The sequence below is a fragment of the Loxodonta africana genome, chromosome 25 (genome assembly GCF_030014295.1).
Source record: "Loxodonta africana isolate mLoxAfr1 chromosome 25, mLoxAfr1.hap2, whole genome shotgun sequence".
Classification (NCBI taxonomy): Eukaryota; Metazoa; Chordata; class Mammalia; order Proboscidea; family Elephantidae; genus Loxodonta; species Loxodonta africana.
Window position 1 is genome coordinate 7,741,930 of NC_087366.1, and position 26,293 is coordinate 7,768,222.

The window sequence follows — 26,293 nt, forward strand, 5'->3', positions numbered from 1 at the left end:
GAAAATATTGAAGTTGTCAAGAATTTCATTTTACTTGTTTCCACAATCAATGCCCATGGAAGCAGTAGTCGAGAAATCAAACAGCTTATTGCGTTGGGCAAATCAGGTGCAAAAGACCTCTTTGAAGTGTTAAAAAGCAAAGATGTCACCTTGAGGACTAAGGTGTGCCTGACCCAAGCCATGGTATTTTCAATCACCTCATATGCATGTGAAAGCTGGACAATGAATAAGGAAGACCAAAGAAGAACTGATACCTTTGAATTATGGTATTGGTGAAGAATATTGAATATACCATGGACTGCCAAAAGAATGAATGAATCTGACTTGGGTGAAATACAGCAAGGATGCTTCTTAGAAGTAAAGATGGTGAGACTTTTGTCTCACATACTTTGGACATGTTATTAGGAAAGATCAGTCCCTGGAAGAGACATTATGCTTGGTGAAATAGAGGGTCAGCAAAAAGAGGAAGACCCTCAACAAGATGGATTGACACAGTGTCTACAACAATGGGCTGAAACATAGTAATAGTTGTGAGGATGGTGCAGGACCAGGCAGTGTTTCATTCTGTTGTACATAGGGTCACTATGAGTCATAACCAGCATGGTGGCACCTAACAACAACAACCTATAACTTCCCAAATTTTCTGTTGAAACCACTGTTTGGATACCTGGTGGCTTTGTGTGTCTCACAGGCCAAGGCACCATCCACTGTACCACTGGCTAGTAGACTGGCGGCAGAAGTGTTTACTACATTCCCATCACTACCAGAAACCTGAAAGAGTGGACTCTCCCTAGCCTCTTTTGTCCCAATGGCCTTTGTTTAAGTAAAAACCCGGCTTGTTTGTTACTTTTCCTTTGGGAAGGGTATGGAAAACAGAGAATGCTCGTTGATGAGTATTCGTATTTAACCGGTTTGTTAAAGTGAGCACTTAGTTCACTGCAAATGTGTCTCATACACTATTAGACAAGACCTGAGTGGAAACTGGAAGTACAGAGTGAAGATCTACCAAACCCATCCTGGCTTATTTTAATGTAACTATTAATAAGCCTTTTTGTTTTAAGACAGTCCAGGACAAATACTAAGTAGGTTGGACACCAGGACAGATCCAAACCTGGGCCACCCAGACATGCTGGGATATGAACTCACTTTAAGAAGAATAATTTCGATAGCAGAGAAGAAAAAGAAGGGCAATATTCCTAAAATGTATTAAACAATGGGACTTGTATAATATGAGATCACACAGGCAGAGAGGAGCTAGACATTATTGGGGCTTCTAGGTCATGGTGAAGGTTTTGGGTTTTATGCTAAAATGGAAAGAAGGAGCCCTGGTGGCGTAGTGGTTAAAGCACTTGACGGCTAACCAAAAGGTTGTCGGTTTGAACACACCAGCTGTTCCACGGGAGAAAGATGTGATAGTCTGCTTCTGTGAAGATTTACAGGTTTGGAAACCCTATGGGGTAGTTCTACTCTGCCCTATAGGGTTGCTATGGGTAAGAGTCAACTTGACAGCAGTGCGTTTGGTTTGATTTATAATGGAGAGGAAGAATCTCTGGTGCGTAATGGTTAAGCGCTGGGCTGCTAACAGAAAGGTGAGTGGCCTGGTGGTTCAAACCCTTCAGCAACTCCATAGGCGAGAAGAGCTGGAAATCTGCTCCCATAAAGATTACAGCCTAGGAAACCCCACGGGGCAGTTCTACTTTGTCCTGTAGAGTCGCTGTGAGTTAGAATAGACTCAAGGACACACAGCAACAACAGAATATAAAGTCATTGGAGGGTTTTAACCAGGAGAATTACAAGATCTGATCAAATTTTTAAAAGCCCACTCTTACTTTTGTATGTAATATAGGATTTTTGCTATAAGATGTGCAAACAGGATGTGCAAACGGGGAAGTTTCAGTAGCCCAGGTGAAATGATACTGTATTTAAACAGGTTGGAGGAGTTTTGCCAGGCGAGCCCTACAAAGGGAGGAAGGTGTAAAGGAACAGCCATGTGCCAAGGGGGCGGTCAGTGGGGGAGTGGTCTACCCAAGCAGAGGAAGAATACTTTGGTACTGGCATTATTTAGAATTGCCAGCACATGGTGATAATAAATAATAGATAGGCTTTTAGTCAGTTTCATTATTGTTTTTTTTTTTTTTTTTTTCAGGCAATATACCCCTATTACCTCTACTGGGAAGGATGACTTCCATTGCCATCCTTTCCTGGTTCATCACTAGGGAGTTAAGGATATTTCCAAGAGATGAAAGTAGGATGATATTGATTAACCATGGAATCCAAAGAGATGAGCAAACTCCCCACCCCAAAAGTCCATTTCATGGTTTAAAAAAATATGAAACCTCTCTTTACACCTACACTTACAGCTCTGACTAAGAAGTATTATTATCCCCATTTTGCAACCAAGGAACTCAGATTCATAGATGTGTAAATTGCTCAGGCTAGTCAGCAGGTGATAGGCAGGGTTGAAAACCCAATCTAGGCCCTTCCCATCCAAGGCTTTTGTCCTTTTTTCCTCTGCCAAGCTACCCACAAAAACACATGTTGGATGAATGAATGATTAGCTCTGAAATCCTTTCATTTTTCTGACCCCCAAAAGCCAAAAGCAATAGGAGAATTTATGATGACTGTAAGGATTGTTGTCTAAACATAACAATGTGTGACTGGTAAATAAAGTTTGTTTATATAAATACTCAATAGGAGGCTTAATCTCTAATACGTGATCCCGAAAAGAGAATTGTAAAAAGCTAATGATGAGCATTTTACATCTACTCCAGGTTACAAGAAAGATTATGAATCAGTTTCATGTAGTTCTTTTCTTTTTTTGTGTGCTTAATAAATTTGTTATTCTTTTTACATGTTTTGGACTTTTATTTTGTTATGGAGTTATTCTGATCTAGAAACACGCGTAAAGAACAGCACGGACGCCCAGGTAATTACCGCCCAGCTCAAGAAAGAAAATATTGCACAGACCTGTGTGTCTCTCTCTGATCCCATTCCACCTTCTTCCCCTTGGTGGTAACCATTCTCCTGAATATGGAGTGTAGCCTCCGGAACACTCTCCTGTACATTTGTGAAAGAATCAATGTGAAAATGAAATGGTATTTTAGTATTATTATGAAAATACTTTTGACCTTGCAGACCCCGTGATAGAAGGGTTTCAAGGGGTTCTCAGAGTTCCCCAGGCCACACACATATCCTAGAGACATTGCTCTAAGATCTTTACCTAGGAGTGGAATTTTGTGGCTGTATTATAAACACATCTTTCACATTACTGCCAGATTGGTTTCCAAAATGCTTTTACCAGTTTTTACACCCATGATTAGTTCGTGAATTTCTGGTTCTTTACATTTTCACAGACATTTGGTATTGTTAGTCTTTTTAATTTCTTTCTGAACTCTGTGGGTTTTAAATTGTATCTCATTAGGGTTTTAATTTTCATTTCTGTGATTACTAAGGATCACTGGTGGCACAGTGTTTAAGCACTTGGCTGCTAATGGAAAGGTCAGTGGTTCGAACCTGTCAGCTGCTCCTCAAAGAAAGATATGGCAGTCTGCTTCCATAAAGATTACAGCCTTGGAAACCCAATGGGGCAGGTCTCTGTCCTACAGGGTCACTGTCGATCAGAATCATCTCAGTGCCAACAGGTTTAATTTTTGGTTTACGATTGCGAGCAATGTTGAATATCTTTTCAGATATTTATTAGCGATTTAAGTTTTTGTTTCTGTAATTGGTCTCATCTGTTACCATCCTTTTCTCATTTTCCATTTACTTGTCTTTTTCTTATTGGTATTAAAAGTGTTCTTTATATATTCTGATGCTAATGCTTTGTCAATTATATGAACTGAAAATTATTTCTCCTAGTCTGAGACTTTTCACTTGACTAATTTAATGTTCTCTCTTAAAAAAAAAAAATTTTTTTTTCCATAATATTCTAAGTAGCTGAACTTACAAAATATTTTCTTTATAGTTCTAGCTTTTTGGGTCTTATTTAAGAAAAGTTTCCTTACTCTGCAGCTATAAAGGTATTTTACTAAATTGTAAAATTTGTGTTTTATATTTGGTTTATAGTCTACTTGGAATTTACTTTTGTGTATGATACAAGATTGGGGCCTGTTTTTTGTGTGAGTGTGTGTGTGCCTGCATCATTTATTGAAGTTTTGATCTGAAATAATAACTGCTTATTTTCCAATGGGTACACATATACACTAATATATATCTATACCTGTCTGTGTCTATGTATATATACTTACATGCATATATGTAATATATGTATATAATCTGTAGATTTTTAAATTAAGGTCCATTGACCTCTCTATTCTTACAGTAATTCACATTCTTTTAATTACTCTAACTTTAAAATAAGACTTAATGTATGTTAAGCAAATCCTACACCTTGTTGTTTCTCTTATTTTCCACAATTGTCTTGGCTCTTGATCTTTCATACAAATTTTAAAATAAGTTTGTCAAGGTCCAAGAAAAATCCTTTTAGAATATTTATTGGAATAGCATTGAATTTTTAGACTAATTTGGAGAAAAAAATGGCATCTTTTTGAAATGATATGAACATGGTCTGTTTAACCCAAATGTTCTGTCATGTTCTGTGATATTGTGACACATTCTCCATAGATGATCTTAGAAGTTTTCACTTGCTATCCCTTCTGACTGGAACGTACTTGCACGATCTTTGTGTTATGGCCTTCTGTATTAGTTTCTTAGAGCTACTATAGCAAATTACCACAAACTGTGTGACTTAAACCACCACCCACCTGATAGCGTGTTGTAGCTGTGGTGGCTTGCATGTTGCTATTATGCTAGAGGACATGCCACTGGTATTTCCAATATCAGCAGGGTTACCCATGTGGGCAGGTTTCAGCAGTGGTTCCAGAGTAAGACAGGCTAGGAAGGAAGACTTAGTAATATTCTGAAAGTTAACCAATGAAAACTCTTTGGAAAGCAATAGAATATTGGCCCATATGGTGCTAGAAGATGAGCCTCTCAGGTTGGAAGACACTCAAAATACAACTGGGGAAGAGCTGCTGCCTCAAAGAAGAGTCAACCATAACTATGCAGGTAAAGTAAAGTCTTCAGGACCTTTATTTGCTGATGTGGCACAACTCAAATCAGAAGTAACAACTACAAACATCCGTTAGTAATTGGAACATGGAATGTACGAAGTATGAATCAAGGAAAACTGAAAATTATAAAAAATGAAACACTTGAAGGTCGATATCCTAGGCATTAAGGAGCTGAAATGGACTATTATTGGCCATTTGATTCTGACAAGCATATGGTCTACTATGCTGAGAACAAGAAATTGAAGAGGAAGGGTATTGAAATCATCCTGAAAAAGAACATTTTAAGATCTATTCTGAAGTATAACACTGTCGGTGAAAGGTTAATATCCGTATGCCTACAAGGAAGACAATATGCTGTTATTTGAATTTGTGCACCAACCACAAATGCCAAAGATAAAGAAATTAAGCGTTTTTACAAGCTGCTGCAGTGTGAAATTGATAAAACATGCAATCAAGATGAAGTGGCAATTACTGGTGACTGGAATACAAAAATTGGAAAAAAAGAAGAAAGATTAATTGTTGGAAAACATGGCCTTGGTGACAGGAATGATGCTGGAGATTGCGTGATAGACTTTTGCAAGATCAATGACTTATTCAGAAATACTTTTTTCAACAACACAGACGAAAATTACATATGTAGATCTCGCTGGAATCGGACTACATCTGTGGAAAGAGACATTGGAGAAGATCAATATTATCAGTCAAGACAAAGCCAAGGGCTAACTGTGGAACAGGTATCAATTGTTCATATGCACGTTCAAGCTGAAGCTGAAGAAAAGCAAAGCAAGTCTATGAGAGTCAAAATATGACCTTGAATACCCACCAAGTGAATACATCACTCCTGAATTTAGAAAAATGTCTTGGGCTGAGATTTCTCTTAATTCTGTTCTTGTTTGATCTTTGTTTTTAGTGCATGTAGAGACTGCTGATATTTCCAAATACATATTCTTTCTCTTTTCTCAGAGTGATAGAATCCCTGATTTTTGGCTGGGTACCTGAACATATAGAATAAGACTATATTCTCAAGCCTCCTAGCCTAGATGTTCCATATAACCAAGTTCTGGCCAATGAGATGTAAGCAGGAATATGTATGATGATTTTTAGGAGCTTTCCATAAGAGATTTTTTTTTTTTCCCCATAAGATATAACTCCATTTTTGATACTTCCTAGAATGTGGATGTGAAAGCTGGAGATCTAGCTAACGTCTTGGACCACAAAAATGATAGCCACACCTCAAGGATGGCAGAGTGGTGAGGTGGAGGGAGCCTGGCTTAATGAAGACTGTGTGGTAGAGCTGCTACACCAGCCCCAGACTAAACTTGTGGACTTTTATGTGAGAGAGAAATATCTTTTTATCTCATTTGTATTACTCTTATTTTGGATCCTTCTTATAAATAAATCTAATTCTAACTCAAACAAAGAGGGTTATCATGATTTACAGTACATTGAAAGTTTCCTTTGTATTTTCAAGGGTAGCTGTGTATTTAAAATTATTTTATAATGTTTAGCAATTTGTTATAGGATGGTGTTATGGACTGAATTGTGTCTCCCTAAAATATGTATTGTAAATCCTAACCTTTATGTCTGTGGTTATAACCCCATTTAGGAATGGGTTGTCTTGGTTTCGTTAAAGAGACAGGATTAGCATAGGGTGTGTCTTAATTGAACCTCTTACAAGATGTGAAAGAAGCAGATTAAGGAAGCAGAAATAGAAGAGAAAGATGCTAAGCCACATGAAGATTGCCCAGGAGAGGAAGCTCAGAAGAGACAAGGACCTTCCTCCAGGACCAACAGAGAGAGAAAGACTTCTCCTAGAGCTGGCGTGCTGAATTCAGACTTCTAGCCTTCTAAACTATGAGAAAATAAATTTTTGTTTCTTAAAGCCATTTACTTGTGGTATTTCTGTTACAGTAGCGCTAGATAACTAAGATGGGGAGATTGTAGCATGTGCCCTACCCTCTCAAAATGAAAGTCCCTTTGGTCACTTGTTCACTTTTTCTAATCCATTTTTATAAGAATTCCCTTTATATATTTAGAAAATTAGATTTTTTTAATCATAAATTTTACTAACACTCCCCCCTGTAAGTCTTTTGCATGTTTTCTTTTTGTTTAAATCATTTTTCTTTTTTCTGAACGGATGTTTAATACTTAAGCCAAAACCAAACCCATTGCTATCGAGTCAATTCCAACTCACAGTGACCCTATAGGACAGAGTAGAACTGCCCCATAGAGTTTCCAAGGAGTGCCTAGTGGATTCAAACTGCCGACCTTTTGGTTAGTGGCTGTATGTCACCAGGGTTTCCATTTAATACTTAAGTAGTCGTATTTACCATTTTCTTTCCATTTACGGCTTTGGGTTTTGTGTCTTTCTTAGAGAGGATTTTCCCACTCCAAGATGATTAAAAAAATGTTTTTTTCTTATTTTTCTCTGGTGCATTTATAAATTTTATTTAAAAAATTTAAAATCTTAACCCATCTGGAATTCATTTTTATATAAGAAACAAGATGGAGTTATTGCCAAATGACTAGGGATTATCTCTATCATTTATTCAATAATCTAATTTTAGAGGTCCAAGGCTTTAAACATATGAAGTAGCAAAATAAAAATTTAATAGTTACATATTAAAGCACAAAAAGTGTGTTTAATCAAATCATAATATAATATGCCAAGTGATGCAATATAGCTATGAACAAAGTATTGTAGGAGTACAGAAGAAATACTGGGGAAATCATGGAGGCTTTTGTGATGGTTTTAAAAATATGCCCATAAATTCTTTGACAATCCTCCCTGCAAAAGGTCAAGCCTAATTCCCTTTCCCTTAAGTATAAGCAGGACTTAGTGATCACTTCCAGTGGATAGAATGTGACAGAATTGATGGTGTCTGTCTTAATTATCTAGTGCTGCTATAACCGAAACACCACGAGTGGATGGCTTTAGCAAAGAGAAATTTATTCTCTCACAGTTTAGAAGGCCTAGAAGTCTAAACTCAGAGGGCCAGCTCTAAGAGAAGGCTTTCTCTCTCTGTCGGTTCTGGAGGAAAGTCCTTGTCATCAATCTTTCTTTGGCCTAGCAGCTTCTCCAGGCAGGAACCCCGTGTCCAAAGGACACACTCTGCTCCTGGTGCTGCTTTCTAGGTGGCATGACGTCCCCCCATCTCTCTGCTTGCTTCCCTTTTATCTGTTGTAAGATAAAAGGTGATTTAAGCCACACCCCAAGGAAACTTCCTTTACAGTGGATCAGAGATGTGACCTGAGTAAGGATGTTACATCCCACCCTACTCCTCTTTAACATAATCTAGTTTTGCCTCATAATCTCTGTAAGCAGAGATTAGGATTTATAACACATAGGAAAATTACATCAATCACAAAATTGAGGATAACCACACAATACTGGGAATCATGGCCTAAGCAAGTTGACACATATGTTTGGGGGACATGACTCAATTCACGATAACATCTCTCATAAAACACATTGCAGTTTCCTGCTTGTTCTCTCTGTTTTAGGCCACTTACTCTGGGCCAGCTGCCATGTAGTTGGGACACTTAAGTAGCCCTATATAGACACCATGTTGTGTGGAATTGAAGCCCCCTGCTAACAGCCATGACGTACCAATAGCCATGTGAGTGAGCCACCTTGGAAGTAGATCTTCCAACCTAATCAAGCCTTCAGATGACTGTGGCTGCAGTCAACATATTGACTGCATGAGAATCCTCTGTTACAATCACCATCTAAGTTCCATCCAAATGCCTGACCACAGAAACTGTGATATAATAAACATTTGTTGTTTTGAGTGCCTATGTTTTAAGGTAACTTATTACATAATAATAGACTTATTACATAGTAATAGACAATCAATACACTTTGAAGAGAAAGTATGATTTGAATTGGTTCTTCAAAGAACAGTAGGATTTTTTTTTTTAAAGTAAATAAATTAGGCAAGGCATTTTAAGCATAGTGAATGGCATTGATAAAGTCACAGAAAAGTCTTGATGTATTCAGGAATATTTTCCAAAACTCTAATGAATTCAGTGAGACTAGAAAATACCATGGAGAATTGTATGATTTTAGATTAAAACTTGTAAAGGCCCTCTTTGCAAAGCTAGGAAGTTTAGACTTTGTCTTGAAAACCAATTGGAAACAATAGGTTTTAACCAGGGTATGACACATTGAGATTTGGATTGGAAAACAATAAATCTTGCGGTATAGCTTGAATGGGATAGGTAGCGATGAGTATGAAAATGTTGCTCTCAGGTGAGAGGTGATTTGTGGAATCTACAGCTCCAAGAAGTAAAGATAGAGGAGAGGTATAATTCAACGTATTACTGAAGTTGAGTAGATAGAATTTGAAGCCCGAGAGTCAAATTATACAATTAAGTCAAATAAAATTGGTTAAATATTCCTGACAAAGATTGATACTGTATACTATACCATAAAATAAGTATGTATTAATTTACTTCAATGAATGTGTAAAACTTGGTGAAGAAGAGAAAAATTTTGGGGGGGTGTTCCATTTAGACAGTAATATTGTTTTATATTTGTATTAATACCTGATGAAGTCATCACAAAGAGATTTTCAGAATAATTCCTCCAGTACTATTCAGTATTGTGAGACGTTCTATTACCTAGACTGTGAGAGTCAAGTGAGAAAGTTGGAGCAGTTTGTTCTGGTAGATAACAAAAGTGTGAAAGAGAATGCTCAGGAAACATTTTGTTCAGGCTCAGTCAGGAACACTGAGAATGTTCTGTTGAGTATTTTGTGTCTGTTCTCATAGGAGTTCACCTTTAAAGAATCTTGCAGAAAAGAAAAGGATTGTTTTTTTTTCCAAGGGTTCCAAATGGGGGAACGTGTGGCGGTGGAACAGGATCATCAAAGCCCCTTTAGCTGTATGCTCCTCACCATTCTCTACTAGTGCCTGCGGCTCCCAGAGCACATCTGACTTCCAGATTGAGCGGGGTGAGGATACAAGGTAGTCTGAATAATCTCCCTTGGTGATTCTAACATGCCTTCTCTCATCTTTCATTCTCTGTCCTCCCCACTCCATCCAGAAAAACTGTATAGTTAAGCACTAAACTCTTATGTTCTGAAAAATTGTATGCAGTTAAAATCTTTAGGAATTAGAGATGCTTTTTTTTTTAACTTACTTTCAGATTTATTTAGTTATTTCACAGATTGATGCTATGAAAAGATGCAGAACCAGAAAATGTCTTATGTCATCTGAATATATGTGTGTCACAGATTTTCGTTGGCCCTAAAATAGTGTTTAAGTTTCTGTAGGAATACATCAAGAGGATGGGCATGTGTTTTTGGTTGCCCTGGGAGACCTAAGTGTGTCCTTCCACTCACCCACTTCAGCCTCACTGAAGTAGTGCAGAGCTGAATAGCTTGGATTCCGAACATACTGACTCATTCAGCTAAGTGAGACATATTAGTAATTAACTTACACGTTTGCATTTATAGACTTAGCCTAGTAGTTTAATATGCCAATTGGAGTTATGCTAGCATTTTTCCTTGTTATATTAATTGTATTTGGTAAAATTATGCCTTATACATAGTCCTTCTTGGCATAGAGAGCTATTGCTTTTAATATAAAAATCTAAGATATCACCATTTTTAACATAAAAAAAACTGATTTCTGATATTTCTTGTGTGTAATTGCCCTCAAATGAGAAAATGATATTTCAATCCTTTGATATGGCTTATAGAGAAAAAGCAGATAGAATTAATCAGTTTTCTTCTGTTTTGTTTTGCTATTTTCCATAGATGCACGTTATCAGTGTCTCATTTATACGCATTATTTTAAACACTGATCTGTGATGTACAGCTATTCTTTAAGATCTAAACCCTTTATACTATGTGTCTTGGGCTGGGTTCTCTAGAGAAGCAAAATCAGTGAAGTGTGTGTGTCTCTCTCTCTTTCTCTCTCTCTATACACACACACACACACACAGATTTTTCTCAAAGAAATGGCTCACATGGTTGTAGAGGGGTGTAAGTCCCAAGTCCATGAGTCAGGCATCAGGCTGGGGGCTTCTGTGGACTCATGTAGCTGCAGGGGCAGACGAACCCAGGATCGGCAGGTCAGGCAGGGCCACTGGCTCATGGGCTGTGGAAACTGACAAATCCAAGATTGGCAGGCAATATGGCAGGCCACTGGCTCAAGTCTCAAGAACCAGAGGTCAGATGATGATGAGCCAGATGCAGAATCCAGCGCAAGTGAGCAAGCTTTGCCTGAATGTCCATACAGACGTTGGACGCAGACCATTTCCCCAAGGATACTGTCCTTCTAACTGACTGGTCAATCACGTCAGATCACATAATGGAGGATGACTGTATTACGTAACTGCCAAACCACTGAGAATTATGGTCCAGCCAAGGTGACACAACTTTAATCTTTACACTATGCTTTCAGTGAAGCAATGAATGGGAGATCTCAAGAATATACTGGTTCTAACTCAGCAAAGACTTTGTTTAAATAACAATGTCCAAAATTACATAGAGAGAAGTACCTTTGTAGTAAATGGATTGAGACTACGGACCTCAAAGAAAGAAAGTTTGAAGGTGCTGTATTAAAAAAAAATAGTACTACTTAAATCCATTTATTGCTTCTTGGTCTCTATAGCTAGCAGATGATAAAATTTAATAATACTTTAATGGTACTTCAAAATAAACTTTTAATTTTGCAATAATTTTAGATTTACGAAAAGATAGAAAATAGAAGAGGATTTCTATTTACCCATTCTCCAATGTCCCCTAATGTTAACATCTTACTTAACTAAGGTATGTGTGTCAAATCTAAGAGCTCAACATTGGAACTACAGACGATATTTGGATTTTTTCAGTTTTCCAACTAATTTCCTTTTTTTGCTCCTGGATTCAATCCAGGATACCATATTGCATTTAGTTCTCATGTCTCCTAACTCTACTCTGGTCTGTGAAAGTTGATCAGTCTTTCTTTGCTATTCAAGACCTTGAGACTTTTGAAGAGTTCTAGTCAGGTATTTTGTAGAATGTTCCTCATTGTGCATTTATCTGATGTTTTCTTCTGATTATACTGAGGTTATGGGTTTTTGTAAAGAATACCACAAGGTGAGGTGTCCTTCTCATCATAGCATATCAGGAGACACATGATATCAACATGACTTATCTCTAATGATCTTAACCTTCATCACTTGGGTTAAGGTTATGTCTGATAAATTTCAATGACATGTTTTTTCCATATTAAATGATAATCATAGTACATATCTACGCTGAGATGGAACCTCCTGAGTATTTTTTATTTGATGGTTGCATTCAGCCTTCAAGAGTACCATAAATCCTTCAATGAACTTGAACATACACCTATCTCTTCCTCAAAGCTACATATGTATTAATTCAACATTACTTTAAGAGAAATAAAAGGTGACTTTTGTTCTACCGTTTGTAAGAATCAATGTCAGCATTTGATGCAAACCCTTACTTAGGAACCTCAATCTACAAAGTGGACGTGTAGAGAGAACATGTGGTACAGTTTGAAGAACTTTGTGTTGACAAGTTATATTGATACTACTGAATCTAAACACTGGGACCTCAGCCAGCAAGTCAGATACCATCTCATGTAATTCCCCTTGCAACAGTTCCTGTCTACTAATTAATTGAGTATGTAGATCACCCCAAATTAGAAAGCTCTATAACTTTTCCTATAGCTAATACTTTGCTGGCGATGAAAGGTGTGACGAGGGATCTTGTAACTAAGGTTGGTTGTGTTCCTGTCCCAAATCAAGGGGAAGGCCTCTCAGTTTAGGGGAGCCTTCTAAGAAACTAATGTATGAGGATATGTAAGTTTATAAATTTCATGACTAGTGCATAGATTTTTAGATTAGTAATGTCTTAGGAGTTATCGTGCCTATCCTTCTAGTGAGAAATCCTGAAAAAAAAAAAAAAACTTTTTTATCATAGTGTTTTTTCCACATAAGGCAGTTAGTTTATGATTTGATTTTTACATGCTGTCTACAAATGTAGTCCTTGGAAACTGAATGGAGCAGTTCTCCTCTGTCCTATAGGGTCGCTATGAGTCTGTATCGACTTGACGGCAATGGATTTTTTTTACAGGTCTACAAGTTAACATATAGTTATGAAAACAGGCACAAATTATTATTTGTAGGTAATATGACAATTATCTTTCCATTTAGGAAATTTTTTTCTCCTGCCATTTAAAAAATTTTTTTTTGCTGCAGAGCGGATTTTGACTCTAGCTTAGAAACTAATTCCTTCTGTAAGAAGAAATTATTTTAAACAATAGCTGTTATCTCTTTTCGGTGTTTTTTTTTTTTTTTTTTGCTTATAAAAGGGATTATTATCTTTTCTTTCTGAATTTGGAGATTCAATCAACTGCTATTATGGAAGCACGGCATTTGACTGGGTTTTTGATGATTTCTGCTTTAGCACAGAAATGATTCTCTTGTTGCAACTGATTTAGGGTTTCTCTTCCTGGAGAATGTGTTGTCACTGACCTATGGTGTTGCTGTGAAAACAGAAGATTAGATGGTGACCTTTTTCACTACAGCAATGATGTCTCTTCTGGTCACATAGTAGCTCCTCAGAGTGCATAGGGGAAATTAAAATCTTGGCCGAGTTGGTCTCAGCTGTTTGCTGCACACCACTGTAGCTCTGGCCTCCCAATATGACAGCATTTTATTTGACCTTTACAGACTCAGCCATTAATCCCAAGGCATGCCCACAATGACGTAATGATGTAGTGGCTGAATCAAACACATACTGTGCCTATAGCCAACCCCTGGCCATGAAAGCATAAGCCCTTCCAATGAGCTTAAGTCATCAAGTTCAAACTCCTAAATTCTTCATGAAAAGTACTTTGGTGATAAGAAATGTTCTAATAATGCTGAATTTCAAAATAAAAAGTAGCTAGCTCCTAAGCTTTTTGCAAATTTGACTGAATTTCCTCCAGTAGGCTGAGTCCTACGTTCTAAGGGATGTGGTATTGGGGTAATTTTTATTAAGTTCTAAATTTTACATATCACCCCATAATAATGTAAATTTGAATTTATTATGTTCATTCTATTTTCTAAATTTCTTTTCTTTAGGAATTCTCTTCATTTTGTTGTATTTTATTTAAAAAAAATATAGTCATTAGACTGTACAAAATAACCAAAACTTTCTTCCCTTTTTTCATTACCGCTAGACATTATACTTATCATGTCCAATTTAAATTACGTGCACAAATCTCTTAATATCTAATGATCTGAAATACAGAGGTATCCTAAAGAGAAATTCTCAAGGACTGCCTCAGAAGTATGACCCAAGGAAAAATATAACAGGAGATTGGGTAGGATAGGGTGGGGGACAACCTCTTTGCTAATAAAATTCCCAAATATTTAAAGATACAGAATGAGGGAGACAGAGGCATCTAATGGCCTATAAATTCCAATGGGGTCACAGAACAACAGCAGTTCTGCTGGAGTGGTTCAGAGGAGGTGTCCTGGCTCCAAGCTTCAGTGTGAGCAGCATGTGAGGGCAAGCCCAGGGAAAGGAATGAAGGATGAGATACTTTCAAAAAGGACCTTGATTAGGATGAAGTGAAGACAGTTGGGAATCTATTAGACTTAAAATACGACACAACACTCCGCAGTTTTGAATGAGGGTCGACAGGTGGAGCATGTCTAGGCAGTTGTTTAGGTGCATTGGTTTTATGAACACAGATTATTTAAGAATTCTGGTTGACTACACACGTAATGCTTATTTAATGTATCTTGAAAGATTTGGACTAATTCAACTTCTTAATCCAGGTTTGTGGCAAGAGTTTATGCTGTATTTTAGGCATCCTCAAAACTGAGAAAGTATGACTATGGAAAAGGTACTATCGAATAATGGACAAATGTAAGAAGAAAGTATGCAGGTGTAGGTTCTTATAGTTAATTTTCTTGTAGCAGTAGCTTTAAGGAATTATGGATTTACTCTTCCCACCTACAGGAAACAGTGATAGTATTGTTCCCAGGGGCAAATGAGCAAGTAAAAAACATGGTAAGGAAGAAATAGAGGCTATATATATATATATATATATATACACACACACACTTTTTTATTTAGTGGGGGTAATGGAGAAAGAGAGGGTTGTAAAAAACAATCACAACAAAAATATTGTTAATCTTTGTAATACATCATAAAAGAAGAATTCTAAGTTATGAAAAGGGCTGTCCTTAAATTTTTCTCCCAATATCCTACTGCTGTCCAAAAGAGATGCAGGCAATTGCCTCCTAAAAGCCTAAAGGATCACAAAGCTAAATATCAAGATTTAAAAATAAAATACTGCAAAAACTTAGAGCCACTAAGGACTCTAAAAGTAGTCCTTGAAGGAACTGACCCATTATAATACTTGTAAACAATGTTTATGCTTGGTGAACTAAGTGGCTTCTCCAAAGCCTTCTCTGAAAACGGTAGTTCCTGGCCTCCTGTGGACTACGTGCAACAAAAACACTGGGGCTCAGAATCAAAACAGTCTAGATAGATAACATCTTTGAGACAATCTGATAATATATGTGTTTGAGAATTACAGAAGGAAAGGAGAATGGAATGGAGTCATTGACATTTCCCCACAGCTTCATAAATCTACTGACACTTGCCAAACTTAGAAAGCCACGTGGAAAGAGATGGCGCCAAAGTCAGAAAGATCAGAGGGTGTCATTGACTGACTTCTGGTAAAAGAGCACTGGAAAATCTGTTCATCTGAATTCTAGACAATGTGATACAGAAGGTTTTGTGCCTGACGATTTTATGTAAAGAGGTAGAAGAAAAGAAACCCCTACTAAATCTTTGATAAATTGTCCTTATGTCAGTGTGCTCACAAAATTGCAGAGAAGGTTTCTTCCACCAGCTGTGAAAGTGTGGTATGTTTTAGATAAAATATTAGTTTAGAGTTACAACTCAATCACCTCAAAGAATCCTTGGAGTATTTGAAATCACCGTATACATTTCTTCTCTTGCGGTTAGCTGTATGATTAATTTTTAGCTGTTATCCAAGCAAGATTGAAGGTGGATTGTTCACTATTTGGCACAGGCTTTAGTGTTGTATTCAACTAAATTTGAATCTTGGCAGTCACTTGCTTACTGAGCAGGAACCTTGGGCAAGTCACATTGCTTCTCTAGGTTTTAGGTCTTCAGCTGTCAGAGGAAGATAATAACAGGTTTGGTGTGAGGTACAAAAGAAAGAGGCATCAGGAATGACACCAACTTTTTTGGCTTGCACAATTGGAAGAATAGATTTGCCATCAGTAGAGTTTAGGGTTTGGGGTGAGGGAATAATCAGGTGCTCAGTGTTGGCCGTATTAGATGTAAGATGCCTTTTAGACATCCAAGCAGAGATGTTGAGTAGGCAGTTGGACATAGAGTCTGGAAAGAGATTTGGAAGGAAGGAAAATATTCGGGAGTTGTCAGCATGTGGATAGTGTTCAGAGCTGTCACTAAGGAAGTGAGTGTAGGTAGAAAAAAGTCTCAAAAACGGAGGTCTGAGACATGCTGATGTTAAGAGATTTGAGAGAAGAGGAGGAATCTACACAGGAGCCCAAGAAAGTGTGGTCACAAGGTAGGAGCAAACCAAGAGAGTAAGAGTACTGGAAGCCAAGGGAAGAAAATATTTCAAGGTGGAGAGAGGAATCATCTTGTTATTTACTGCATTTAGGTAAAGTAACATGAGAACTGAGAAATGACAAATAAACAACTTACAGATTATTGACAATCTTGAGAAGAGAATTTTATTGTGATAAAAATATGCATAACAAAACATACACCAATTCAACAATTACCACATGTATAAATTTTCAAGCTATACACCCGTTCTCAATCTACTTGTCCAAATTCTTCCACCACCATTAATGTAAACTCAGTGCTCCCTAAACAAAACCTCCTCCTTTCTCCCTCCCTTCCACCCCTAGTAACAACTATTAATTCTTAGTTTCTATGTATTTGCTGAAAAAGGGAACAAAGAAATAGCGTTTCAGTTGGTAGAAAAAGTGTGGGTCAAAATACTTTTTTTTAGTCAGTAAAAAATAACAACATTGGTATATGGATATGAGAGATCCAGAGATTTAATATAAAAGGAAGGATTGGTGAAAGAAGAGACCAAAAACCAAGCTAAATCCATCGTTATGGAGTTGATCCCAACTCAAAGCAGCCCTACAGTACAGAGTAGAACTGCCCCATAGGGTTTCCAAGGTGCGGCTGATGGATTCGAACTGCCAATCTTTTGGTCTTAACCACTGTGCAATAAGGGTCTGATAGAAGAGAGAGATTGGAACAATGCTGGGTGAAGTACTTGGGCAGCAACAAAGGATGGGATCTAGTTTACCTTTGCTAGGAATATAAACATTTTATAGATTTTATAGATCATAACACTTAATTGTGCTCATGCAGAACCTGTAGATAGACATACATAGGCCAAGAAGCAGTCTTTTGAACAGAGCAAGGGGATGCTGCATGGTTTAAAGTCAGGAAAGGTGCGTGTCAGGGTTGCATCCTTTCACCATATTTATTCAATCTGTATGCTGAGTCAATAATCCAAGAAGCTGGACTATAGGAAGAAAAATATGGCATCAGGATTAGAGGAAGACTCATTAATAACCTGTGATATGCAGATGACATAACCTTGCTTGCTGATAGTGAAAAGGACTTGAAGCACTTACTGATGATGATCAAAGACCACAGCTTTCAGTATGGATTACACCTCAACGTAAAGAAAACAAAAATCCTCATAACTGGACCAATAAGCAACATCATGGTAAACAGGGAAAATATTGAAGTTGTCAAGGATTTCATTTTACTACGATCCACAGTCAACATCCATAGAAGCAGTGGTCAAGAAATCAAAAGATGCATTGCATTGGGCAAATCTGCTGCAAAAGACCTTTTTAAAGTGTTGAAAATCAAAGACGTCCCTTTGAGGACTGAGACACACCTGACCCACGCCATGGTATTTTCAATTGCCTTGTATACATGTGAAAGCTGGATAGTGAATAAGGAAGGCTTAAGAAGAATTGATGCATTTGAATTATGGAGTTGGTGAAGAATATTGAATACACCATGGATTGCCGAAAGAATGAACAAATCTGTCTTGGAAGATGTATAGCCAGAGTGCTCCTTGGAAGCAAGATGGCAAGACTTTGTCTCATGTACTTTGGCTATGTTATCAGGAGGGAGCAGTCCCTAGAGAAGAACATCATGCTTGTGCTTGGTAAGGTAGAGGGTCAGCAAAAAAGAGGAAGTCCCTCAATGACATGGACTGACAGAGTGGCTGCAACATGGGCTCAAACATACCAATGATTGTGAGAATGGTGCAGGCCCAGGCAGTGTTTCTGTTGTACCTGGTGTTCTATGAGTCAGAACCAACTCAATGGCACCTAACAACAACACTGGAGAGAATAAAGACTGTGTGCTTACATAGCACAGAGGCAGTGTGTTGTGGTGGGGGACGTAGGAAGCAAGGTAACCAGCTAAGAGAAGGTGGGAGAGGAGCTGTTGGAATTTTGAGGGAAGAGGAGTAGTTATGAAGTAGTTCTCTAAGAAAGGAGGATCACTGCTGGATCATTGTAAAGGCCCACTTCAGATAGTGATCATGTGATTGGAACATGTATGAGAATAGTTGTTCTTTTATTTTATAAAAACCTTTCAATCTTCTAGACTGTCTAAAGAGGTTTCAAATAACTAAGACATGTCTTGAAACTGTTAAGTTTTATTGAGACTAAAGTTCTATGAACCTTCACTGTTGCTTGGGTTAAAGTGCAGGTTTTAGCTATACTGTAACTAGAAATATATGTTGAGCTCATGTGTTCTGGCACCAGGCCCTATCTACAGAATCAAAGGCTGAAGAAAAAATTTAAAATTGATGTAAATAATATCTATTTGGATATGAATGAAACATCTCAAACTTAACACATACAAAACAGAATTCTTGAGTCTGTTCCAACCTCTACCTTCTCCCTACCTACCACACCCACCCTGTACCTTTCTGAATCTCTTCAATCTCAGCACATGTCACCATCAGTCATCCAGCTTCTTTAGCCTAAAGACCTGTCAGTGCACATCCAAAATATTTCTCAAAAACGGTTTACTTCTTCCCTTCTCCACTTATACTGCTCTAATTCAAGCCACGCTCGCTTCTCACTTAGGTTATTACAATGACCTGATAACTGATCTCCCTGCTTCTACTTGTTTCTATGCTATAAATAAGCCAGTGGTCCCTGTCACCCTCTTCAAAACCCTCCAGGGTTTCCCACTGCATTTAGAAATAAAGTCTATAATTTCCATATGGCCATGTCTGAACTGGAGTTTTCTGCCTAATTTCAGCATGTCTTATTGACCCTTTTGCTCACCATATCTCAGCTATACAGGTTGCCTTTTCTTTCTTTTCAATGCCTTGAACAGTTAAGTGATTTTTTTGGTCTCAAAGTCTTTGTAACTTACTATTTCCTCTGCCTGGTATTCTGATCTCTCAGCCCTTTGAATAGCTGGTTTCTTCCAGTTTTCTTCTAAAACTCAAATGCCACAGTGGGGCAGTGGTTAAACACTCTGCTGCTAACCAAAAGGTCAGTGGTTCGAACCCACCAGAAAGATGTGGTAGTCTGTCCGCATAAAGATTACAGCCTTGGAAATGCTATGGGACAGTTCTACTCTGTCCTTCAGGGTCACTGTGAGTCGGAATCAACTCCGCAGGAGTGGGTTTGGTTTTAGGCCATCTCAGAGAGGCCTTACCTGACCACTGTATCCAAAGTACCCTCATCTCCTCTCCAAGGTGCTCTGTCATATCATTCTAATTTCCTCCAGAGCATTCAACAAATTCTGAGTTTATTTTGCTTACATTTTTATCCTCTGTCTTACCCTGCTTCTACCACAAATAAGCTCCTTCAGGGCAGGGACCTTCTCTGTCTTCTCCATTGTTCGTGCAGCCGCTAGAACAGTGCCTGGTACAAGGTCACCCGGGAAATGCTATGAAATGCTGACGAATAAATGAAAGATGAAACATGGATGTTTTTGTCCCTCTCACATTTGCTATTTATCTGTCAGGAATCCTTCCTGACAGATAAATCAAATAATCAAAATGCACTTAAATTGTGTTTATGGCATTCTTCTTGCTCAGTTAAGTATACGCTGCAGATATTTTGGCTGTAGTGTATATATATTATGGTGTGAAAAACATGAGCGCTGGAGCCATACTGTCTGGATATAAATGACTGGCTGTGTAACCTTGGGCAAGTTACTTAACCTCTCTAGGACTCAGTTTCCTCTTCTGCGAATGAGGGCTTATAATAATACATACATACCTATAGAGTTTTTCTGGGGATCAGAGGAGTTAATTTAGCATAGGATCTGGTATAGTAAGGACTCGTTCAATATTGCCCAGTATTGATATTTAATTCATGCAAAAATTCATACCATTTCCTATCCTATCATAACCCTTCATGGGGTAAAGGTAACATTTTTATTACTATTTTTAACGTGTTAAAACTGAGACTCACGTAAAGTTTGCAAAGAGCTGGTTGCTCTAGTATTTGAACATATTCTTTTTCTTACTGAGGTGTGGTTAACATACAGTACAACCATCAATGACTGAAGAAAGATAAAGAAATGACATTGCTTTTAAAGACATTTTGCATATGTGACATGTTAGAAAATAAACTGATTTAAAATTCCACTTGGGTTAGACTAATATATTTATGTAAAAAGATTATTGACTCTCCGGCTTCAGCTTCAAGAGTAAAAAGTAGTTCACTTTAATTCACTGAACATTGTAATAGTGCCCGGCAGTGTGCCATAGATGGCCAGTTAATAAAATTCAATTGATGATTCAGAAAACCATTTTGAGAATGTTGTTAAAGCATCCAGTGATGAAGGACTGTAAGGTGAAGACAAAAACATTTATCTTGCTCAAAGGAATGTGCTTAAGAGTACCTTATTTTACAAATGAGTTTGATTTAAAATGTTTGTTATGCTATGAAGAAATTACTGAATAATTCTTAAAGTTTATCCTACTGTATTTAAATTTTCACTTAAGATGTACAGAAGGAAATAGAACTTGTTTTCTTAAGTGAAAAACAAAAGTTAGTAATACTAGACACCAGAATGTGACTACAAATCTCGATATTAAAGATTAACACATAATTTTTAGCTTTTAGCATGCAAAATTGCTTTCACAGTAATTCCCAATTTCAAATAAAGGAGAGAAGAGAAACCTGAGGCTTTGTTACCCAGGGTAGCCCTCCAGCTTCAGTTTCATTCTCTTTCTCTTTTGTACAAAAGAGTGAGAACACAAGGAAAAAAAAAAAAACACTGAAGAACCATTTAGGACAGAAACCTTGGGAGGAAATGAGTTTTCTTTTACAGTAAATACAGGTCCGTATTGTAATTAAAAGTAGGCTGGGGAGGTCAGTGCCTACTTTCTGAAAAGGAAAACAAAAACGTTCTTGTTGCCCTGGCCAGTACTCAGAGTCTGGCATGGGCTCTGCAGCAGGGCAGCCTCAAGTCTAAAGGGTTCTGTGGTGGTTGTCAGGCCAAACTCTTCTTAGCTGAGTAGGTATTGGAGTGGTGTGGAGCAATTTGTATTACCACAGCCAGCAGGAAGGAAGCAGGGAGAAAATGAATAAGTATGCAATAATTTCCAAGCAATTGAAATAATCAAAATACACTTAAACTTTATCGAGTTGAATGGTGGTTGGTGCTAGCATAGCTTTTATTGTACAGAAAATACCTTCTCCACAGGGTTATATAAGTCATATAACCGTAGGACAAGGTAGTGTTATTGTCACTATTCTAAATATGTGAAAACTGAGACTCAGGTTAATTTTGCAAAGATCTGGTTGCTCTAGGATTCAAACATATTCTTTTTCTTACTGAGCTATAATTAACATACAGTAAAAAATTTAAACCTTAAGTATACAGTTTAGTGACTTTTGACACCTGTGAATACTTTTTTAATATTGTAACTACCACTCAAATCAAGACATAGGAAATTTTCATCGGCTTGACTCCTGGCGACCCCATGTGTGTTACAGTAGAACTCTGCTCCTCAGGGTTTCCAGTGGCTGATTTTTTGGAAGTAGATCTCCAGGTCTTTCTTTTGAGGCACTGCTGAGTAGATGTGAAGCAACTACTCGGTTAGCAACCAAGAACATTAACTGTTTGTCCTTCTGTCACCTTAGAAGCAATAAAAAGCTGACTTTATTTGACACAGATTGAGCACCTGCAATGAAAAAAGGAAAAAATTAAGTCATCATATATTTAAGTCTAAAGATAATTGTTTTTGTGTGCAACTTCCATTGTATTATGCATTAGCAGAATTTGTGTAATGAGTTTTGCAAGCCAGGTTATTAGCATGGATGGAAAAATGATCAAGTTTGCAAACTCTTCTTTTTATCATCCCTTCATCTTTGAATAATTTGTAGCCTATTTGGAAGGAGCTTAAGTAGCATGTGGTATTTGGTGGCTAGGGGTTGGAAAATTAATGAAGATATTCGTCAAGCTGCTTTTTTAGATCAAATGATTTTCTTAGTCAAAGGATTGTAAGAGAGCCAATTTGATAGATATCAGTGATGTTTAAATTATACCTTCATATGATGTGACAGAAAAATCTGAACATACTGAATTTTGAACAGTGGAGAAAAATGAACAGTACTAATTTCTTCAAGGAAAGGCAGGTATTCGGACTCAAACTGTGTGTGTAGATTGAGCAGATATCAGTAGTAAACTGTATTCTTTTCCATTCATTCTTCCATGGAAACACTCTGCCATGCTTGAATGTTTTGACTCCAATGGATCAATAGATTTTGGAGAATTTCAGAGCCTTCCAGTGGAAGGAAAGCCAGTTTCAGAGATGAGTCACAGGTTTCAAAGATAAATTATCTTCAGGTTTTTGCAGGTGAATTTCTAGAGCTAACCTTAGAAGTTATCTGAAATAACAAGTACCCATACTTCAAGAGAGGAAGAAAAGCAGATCTTTGAATTCCTAGAATCTCCAGTTTTGGGATGAGTGCATCAGTCCTAGAATATCCTTACATTTTTGTAACATATGACCAGATGGTAGACAAAAGTCCCCGTGGTTTATATTCTTTCTTTCATGAAACTGCTAAAATCAAAGTGAAAGCTAATATGAATAATGTAAGAGCCCTGGTGGTGAAGTGGTTAAGACCTCAGGCTGCTAACCAAAGGGTCAGCAGTTTGAAGCCACCAGCCACCCCTTGGAAACCCCGTGGGGCAGTTCTACTCTGTCCTACAGGGTTGCTATGAGTCGGAATCGATTTGACGACACTCAACAAAAACAACAACCCTTGAGTCACCAATGAGATATCCTCTAATTGAACCCACTTTTTTCTACTGTCCCAGCCCCTCCTTGGGTGTCAAAAACATTTTAGTCTGTTAATATTTCATTAAATTTGATCAGAATTAAACTGTGAACAGTATTGGTCCTATAGCTGTGCCCTTTTTCATGAATAAATTCAGTGAAATTTTGGGACTACTTTTCAGCATTATTTCAGAAACCCTGTTATCAAGTCAATGAAAATATTCAAAAGGCTCCCTGACAAAGGAGTTTTGATCATGTAGTTCACTATAGAAAACATTCATCTGTCTTTTCAGTGAAGAATTAACTTTCCTTTGATAAGTTTGCCTTATAAATTCAATCCAATTTGAGTGAAGAAATATTATACAGTTCCTTGGTCCTCAGCAACTAGTTTGTGTTATTCTAATTTTTTTTTTTAATTAAGAAATGCCACTGAAGAGCTTTTAGGAAATGTCTGCATTTGAGCAACCTTCAACAAGTATCCTTAAACCTGTAAAGGAAACATGAGTATAATGTTCTGGGCTGGCAAAAACATCCTGTAACTTGAAGATTCATTTTGGATAGCACAAGGGTAATATGAAATTGGAACAAAGCTGGATCAGGGAGAACCTGAAAACAGTATCACTCTCTTAAGCTGCTGTAGCTGGTGACCAGAGGAAGATAACTCTCTAAAAGGATAATAAATAATTCACAGCCCAAGCTCAAGGTAACTATTCAGTAGCAACTATTTGCCATGAGTCAGTTTGCAGGTGAACCCCAGATTTTTAATGTCAAGCAGAATGGAATAGAAAATAGCTGCTTTTGAAATGGAGTCATTTATTTATTTGTTTATTTCTGTACTTGAAGTCCAGAACCCAATAAATATCATATATTTTTGTTTAGAATTTTTTAATTTTTAGAAGTGATTTTGTACGAATCCTAAGATGAATAAGTTGTTTATTGTTGAGAGTTTTTAAAAAATTTTATTTTATCCTTGAGTAGTTTTATAAGTATCTTAACCCTACATTCATTTATTCTGTATTCTGTATTCTGTAAATGTTTATTGAGCACATATTATGTTACAGGCACTGCAGCATGGGGTGGGATCACAGTGATAAATGAGGGAAATTTTGTCCTTGCAGTTATAAAATTTATAGTTTGGTGTGCATGTATTTAACTTGTGCCCCCAGAAGTGCTGAAGGTTTCAGGGGATGCCTCAGGGGCCAACTGGTATAGGTGGTGGTATAGGCACTCATTGGGCTACCTCAGAAGATTTCAGTTGTATAGACGATTCTGCTGCTAAGCAGTTTGAAATTCACAGTCCAGGTAGTCTAAACCCTAAAAAACCCATTGCTCTCTAGTTGATTCCAGCTCATAGCAGCCCTATAGGACAGAACAGAACTGCCCTATAGGGTTTCCAAGGAGCAGCTGATGGATTTGAACTGCAGACCTTTTGGTTAGCAGCCACATGCTTAACCACAGCACCACCAGGGTCCCCCCAGTTAGCCTAAGTGCTCCTAAAAGGTCTCCCTTACCCCATCTCTTCAATTTTTTCACTCACAGCTCAATAATCATTACATCACAGATTATACTGAGTGATACAATGGACTATAAGACAGAATGATTGCACTCAAGAAGTTTTTAACCTACTAAGTGGTTTCAGCTACTCTGAGATTAGGACTGTTGGGGTGACTTATGCCAGGTTATAGCTACTCTGTGAAGCCTCTTCCAAAATTCCCGTGTGACTGAAGTTGAAGAACATGCTCCAGTGCCAGTGGAGAGTCTTTGGGGACAGTAGTTGCTGTGTGTGCAGAAGAGTTGCGGACTACATCTCAGTACTTCAGGTTTGCCCCTACCGCCCCGTTAGTGGTTCTTATGGCACAACCACATATGTACAGGCAGGACATGCCAGAGATAGGCTGAGACTTTGGCTATCAAGATGAAGAAATAAAATCCGTTTGCAGAGATGAGCAATCCCTCTTGCATTAATCATAACTCCACCCCTTTCCCACGATTGATTACAGCAGATATTGTGTCATGACAGCCAGGCTGAGGACTGCCCCACATTACCTCACATAGTGCTTGACTGCTTTCAGGTTCTGAGTAAATGTCTGAAGAAATGGAATTAATGGGACTAGATGTGCAGTGGTAAAGAGGTATGGCTGCTAACCAAAATGTTGGCAGCTTGAATTCACCAGCTGCTTGGACACTCTATGGGGCAATTCTACTCCGTCCTATAGGGTTACTATGAGTTGGAATGGACTCGGTTTTTGTTTAGAGGTCCTTCCTATTTATACTGATAAGCTGTGTATAGAGGTGCCTGGATTTGCGGTGCTTAGTTGGGAGTAGAGATGAAGAAAACCAGTTGCCTTGAATTAACTTCAACTTATGGTGGTTTTTATGGTGAGCACGTGTGTGTAAGAGTAGGGCTTTCAATGGCTGATTTTTCAGAAGTAGGTCACCAGGACTTTCTTCTGGAGTCTGTGGGCAAACTTGATCCGTTATCCTTTTGGTTAGCAGCCACATGCATCACCTGGGACTCTTTAGTAAGGCTCTAGGACACCGTAAAAGCAGCCTTGTTCTGTCAGGAGGCTGATGCGTGAATATGATTAGAGGTATAAAAAAATAAGATAACAACCCAAGCCATAAAAGCATTTCCCACACAGGTTTGCCTCTGGCAAGTTCTAACTTTAGATGTTATAATCCTCGGTGGTAAGAGACTGAGCACTGAAGTTGAAAGCCACGTTCATTGGCAGAAGATAAATGCTTTCATACATGTACATTTAAGTATGTTCCATATCAATTTTTTTATGTCCTCCTGAACCATGTCTATACTGAAAGCAGAGAAAATCATGAATGCAGGTCAGCGAGGATTCTGAGAATAATCTGCTTTTATTACAAAGTTTTATAGGGTAGGATAGGAT

General features: G+C 37.8%; 1 protein-coding gene across 1 annotated transcript in view; it reads left to right on the forward strand.

Annotated features, from left to right (window-relative positions):
* Positions 1 to 7,275, forward strand: part of LOC104845981 (uncharacterized) — a 31,278-nt gene extending 24,003 nt beyond the window's left edge. Inside the window, exon 5 of the mRNA XM_064276481.1 lies at positions 6,243 to 7,275. The gene's annotated coding sequence lies outside the window, so the exon portion shown is untranslated. The remainder of the gene's footprint in view (positions 1 to 6,242) is intronic.
* Positions 7,276 to 26,293: the final 19,018 nt, after the last annotated feature.